At 33.2% G+C, this 5,453-nt stretch overlaps 1 long non-coding RNA gene across 1 annotated transcript; it reads left to right on the top strand.

Annotated features, from left to right (window-relative positions):
- The first annotated feature begins 368 nt into the window (after nt 1–368).
- On the top strand, nt 369–2,153 carry LOC130460919 (uncharacterized). Its single transcript, XR_008921145.1, has 2 exons — nt 369–711; nt 804–2,153. It is a non-coding gene; the product is annotated as an uncharacterized lncRNA (long non-coding RNA).
- The last annotated feature ends 3,300 nt before the right edge of the window (nt 2,154–5,453 follow it).

The raw sequence follows: 5,453 nt of genomic DNA, 5'->3' as shown, positions 1-5,453 counted from the left end.
CCAATTTTCATATGACGCCCTTTTCGTAATAATGGGCCTACATTTCTAACACCCGGCGTTTTTTGTTTTTAACGAACAAACCTCTTTCCAAAATAATTATCTTATTTTTTATCTATTATGTCGTAAAAATACATTCTTTAGCCGACGACGCTAATGGTCTTCATTTTTTCTCTAAGACGCGTACCTTGTTTAGCCCGTTTGAGCTCAAGGACAATATAACTTATCAGTTTGGCAAATAAAACAAAAGCAGTTATAGGTCAATCAAGTCATGATTACTCAAATTTGCTTATTTATTTACAAAATCCTCCTACTAATCTATTTTTATTTCGTATAACCTTCAACTATTGTTTATTTGCAACTTAGTCCCTTCCACCCCTATAAATACCATCATCTTTTCTCACTTAGGAGGCCTAACCCCCCATCATTCTACTCTCTCTCTAAAAAAAAAAAGCTCTCATTCACTCACTTTCTCTAAAAAAATCAGTAAAAAAGGAAAAAATATAGTTCATTCAAGTCAAAAATAGTTTTAGTTAAAGTGAAATCAGAAAAATCAAAAAAAAATAAGTTTTTAGTTTAATTAATATCAATATTCAGAAAATCAAAAAAAGAAGTTATTTAATTTTCTTGGACAATTCACTTTGCAGTCACTTTTTTTTAATTTCAATTGATCATTTGGATTAATCTCTCAAACATTGCTAGTCAGAGCCAAAGGTAATATTCTTGTTCCTTTTATTTTTGTGAATTCCAATTATTTTTTCATACATTACTAACTCTTTTCTTATGTGTGCTCTATAACCTGTTAGGGCACTATACGCGCCGGTTACCTAATTTGGAAACCAACTAGAATTTGACCGACCACGGGCGAGATTCGAGAGTGAGTGTACGTGAAGTGTGTTTTTATTTATGTATGTTGATCACCAAAAAAAAAAAAATATTTTTCTCAAAATGAAGTTAAAGTGAGAAGGTGCATAAGAAAATTCAAGAGAAAGATGGTGGAACTATAGTACTAGCCAATTTCTTCATTTTCCATTTTTTTTTGTCAATTTGGTTGATAATTATATAAAATATCGTCACTTTTCAAAATTCACAAAATAATTTTTTTTACAGAAACTTGAAGTATTTATAAGACCACGACATTTGGAATTTTTCAAAAATAAGTTTTAGAAAAATCACAATAAATCCTAAACTTCAGACTAGAAAAACTGTCTTTTTCAGGTTCCGATTTCTTATTTGGTGAAATTCGACCAGGTTAAATTATTATTTTCGAAAATCTAAAAGAATATCATAGAAATACAAAATACTAAGATTTCTAAATTGACCTCTCTCACCTCCACACGATTTTTATTCAATTTTATAGAATATTTTCAAAAACAGAAATCTAGGAAGACAGTTTCTTGAAAATGACAGTTTCAAATAAATAAGTTTTATTTTATTAAAAATATTAAATAAACTTTAAAATTTGAGATTTTTATACACATGACTCTAAAATCTTTCTAAAGTCCATTTTAAAAATAAAAACGTGATTTTGTTTTCCAACAATTAATTTATAATTTAATTTGACTTCAAGGTCTCAAAAAGGAGCAGCTTTAAAGAAAAATTATTTATAAATTATTTACTTTTTATTTTGAATCTATTTTTTAACACGTTAAATAAAAATCTTATATCTTTCCAAAAAAGTATTAAACGCTCAAATCCGAGTTCGGGAGGTCATGGTACCAAATTTAAAGTTCAACGAGATGTAATTTTCTCAACAGTTTTTTTTAAAGGAAAATTGGTTTTCTCTTATAAAATTCGATTTCCCCAAAATAAAATTATATTTTTCTTAAATAACAGATTATGTATTTTTAAATACTCCAAACCCTTTACCACTTCGTTATACTTACCTAAAATCAATTTAGGTTGAGTTAAGTAAAGCGGAAAATTCTAAATAAATCAAAATATAGGTTTTGTTTACTTAGATCCCTACTTTCCAAACATGCAAAGCGAAGAAATATGAAGACTAATCAAGGCAACATGGTTCAAGGCGAAGGGATCAAGACTTGAAGCTGCTCATTAGATATGAATTATGATTATTGTAACATTTATTGTACTTATGGCAATTGTAAACTAAAGTTCCACCATCAAATTAATAAAACAACAAAAGAATTATCTTATGCACACTTCCTAATAATAAATTATTCGAGTGTTTTTTATTTATTTATTAAATTGGTTAAATCACTTTGCATGCTTGATCCATATATTATTTCACATTTGCATGAGATAAACCTAGTGACTTATGGTTTATGACCTTGAATTGAATAAACGGGTCAAATTGGAAATTTAGTCATATAGGATTGTGAAGTGATTCACCCACTTATAAAACCTATTATCATCAAATTTTGTTACCTATAATGAATCACTCTCAGTCTAGTATGACATGATTTCTATTATGAAACTATTATTCAATTTTAGGCCATATCAGGTGTCCCAACTTATATGGTCAATTTCATAAACCCCAAACACATTACCTCAAAATCCACTCAGATAGCACATTACTATCCATCCTCAAAAGAGTGAAGTTCAACCCAAAATAAACAAGTCACAAAGTACAAAACAACTTTCTTTTCAGAAACAAGTCAATTCAAAAGTCGTCAATCGGGACGCATTTTATCGTTAAGATGTCTTTCACAGAAGACTTTTATGGTGTCACTAATCGGGGTGATTTCCACAACCTTAATGGAGCGATTTGATTCCCAAAAGCAAGTCAGTTAAAGACCTATTGCCAACCTTGTTCTGAGTTATTTAAAACTCTATTTCCCTTCACCCATCGGAATTGACCACATAGGAAGGGACACCTGTCAGAACTACGTAGGGTTTTGATCCGGGAGTGGATTCAAATCCCACAATGAACGGTACGTAGGGCAAATTTAATGCTCAAACCCACCATACATCACCAGATTTATCTCATCGTATATTATATCATATTGCATCCGAGTGTGTTTGACTACTTGCAAATTATGTGACATTATGCATTAAATCAATAACATTGTGAATGATCATAACCAATTATTGTAGAAAAATAGGGACAACATATTAGTAGGAGCCTGTTTTAGAACAGAGGGAGAGACGAATTCCAGACGTTCGATCTTCCTAACTTATACCCCGGACCTTAATCTTTGATTTCAAAAGACCAGATTTCTTAAGAAAAAAGCCTTTTATTTTATGGAGCCATCATTGTTTTTTCGGAAATTTATTTTTTATTAAATAATTATTTTCCCTTGAAAATGATGATTTCAAAAATCCGGTCCCTATCGGATAAAATAGGGTGGAGACTCCGAATTTTTAAACATTACAGGCCTAACCGTAGGCTTATGTGGGATTCTGACCGTAATCTAGGACAGTCGAGAATCGGGTCCCACAGGCTGGCGACTCAACTGGGGATTTTTATTTTTATTTTAAAAAATAAACTTTGAGGTATAGACGTGAAATGTTTAAACTTTTTGTATGAATCATGTTTATGTGAAATTACGTGTGTTTGGGTTTGCTTATGTGGAATTCGGTCCGCACACACGCACTGGTACTATCATAACCTAGGCCCTGATCGACCTGCTAATTTGCGGGGTTCAGGGAGTTTAGATAATTATAATGAATTTAAGGACGTAAACCTGTATCCGCGCGTTATTTACAACCGGCTATGCAGGACCGTCCAACCCCGTATGGGGCCACTCGAACAATTATTTCCTTAATTGAACAAACCCTTGTAGTTAACGTGTTAGGACACATGGACCAACGCATGCTTGCTTTTTATTTATGTTGTTAATTGTCTGTCCTAACTAATTTAATTCACGTGCTTTTATTTCTTTTCTTTATATATTCGCGATGACTTTTCCTTTTAACCTTTTCTTTTTTCTCTCTTTAAAATTTTGGCTTGTAATATTTTCAAAACAAAAAGAAATTTCCTAGTCTAATTAATCGCGTTTTATTGTCAAAATCATTTTAACTTTTCATAAAGAAATTTCACTTCAAAACAAAAGCGAACAAAGAATTTCTCACAATGTCGTGATTAATTCTTAATCACTATTCAAAGTTTCTCATGAACCAAGTCAAAAATCAATGCCAAAATTCAGTCGACTTCATTAACTTAAAAATCCCATAAAAATCTCCATAAAATGCAAATGATTCTAATACTCCAAAACCAAATCGGATCTTTCTAAAGAAATTTTTTCTACAGAATGGCTCTCCTGCTTTTGAAACCCGTTTTTCGGAAACTTATACTTCACTTTACTGCTGGTCAACTTTTTATGATGATTTTCGGAAGAGAAACCCTTTTCTCAAAATAGACTTATAATATCACCAAGATACTTTTCTATTTCCCGCCATTTTACTCCATTTTATTGAATTCTCGATATCAATACTAATATCATGCTTGTTTGAAATGACAGGTACTTCACTTATACTTAATCAAGTCCTTAAAACAATATGAGTTCCGCAAAGCCAAGATACGAAGCTGGAAGTAAGAGGGGCCGCTGGAGGTCAATAAGTCAGATTTATTCTGAAAAGAGTGAACCTTTAGCTGTTATATACCACCGGTTGAAGTCGCAAGGATTCCTTGAGCCAAAACAAATCAATTATTCCATGCCTTCTCCCGCGGCAGACATGGCGAAGTATTGCAGTTACTGCCATGACTATGGACACGATATAGAATCCTGTTCGGATACAAGACATGCTATACAACAACTTATTGACGACGGAAAAATTCCAGTTCCAAAGGCTTGGATTCCCCCTACCATATCGTTCAACGATACAGATTTGCCGGAGGTCATTAATCACAATCAACCTTTATGCATCACCTTAGGATACGCTTGTTATTTAATCTCAGGTATTTGGATTGATGGTGGGTCAGCATTCAATGTTTGTTCAAAAGGAATTTTAAATGAAGTGGGACACGGAGACACACCTTTAGGACATTCCGACAAGATTTTAGTGGCATATGATAACACCCCAAGAAAATCAATTGGGACCATTACTTTGAAATTGGGGCACAAGAGTTGGGAATGTGATGTAGAATTTCAGGTGATTGAAGCTCCTACGCAATTTCCCTTTCTACTTGGGAGGCCGTTGCTCCATGACACACGGGCTATTGCATCTACCCTTCATCAGAAAGTAAAAATCCCAACATCAAGGGGAATAATGACCATCCATGGGGACATGGTTGTTCCAAAAGTATCATTAATGTCTTGCCACATGATTGGTTCTGGAGAAGGTTCAACCTCCGAACATGCTCCGCCTAGGTTAGGAAATAAGGATGATAAAGCATCATTATGGGACTTGATATCAAAATCTCAAATGTATCAAGAAGCCTTCATCGACTACCTCAAGAGAACTGCGATTGACGTCACGACCCCAGCCAAGGACCTGATAAAAATGTTCAAACTCGATTGGCAACTTGTCATGAAAGATTTGGTTGAGAAGGA

Source organism: Spinacia oleracea, chromosome 5 (genome assembly GCF_020520425.1).
Source record: "Spinacia oleracea cultivar Varoflay chromosome 5, BTI_SOV_V1, whole genome shotgun sequence".
Lineage (NCBI taxonomy): Eukaryota > Viridiplantae > Streptophyta > Magnoliopsida > Caryophyllales > Amaranthaceae > Spinacia > Spinacia oleracea.
The sequence above is the reverse complement of the archived record's forward strand: the minus strand, read 5'-3'. Positions and strand labels throughout refer to the sequence as shown.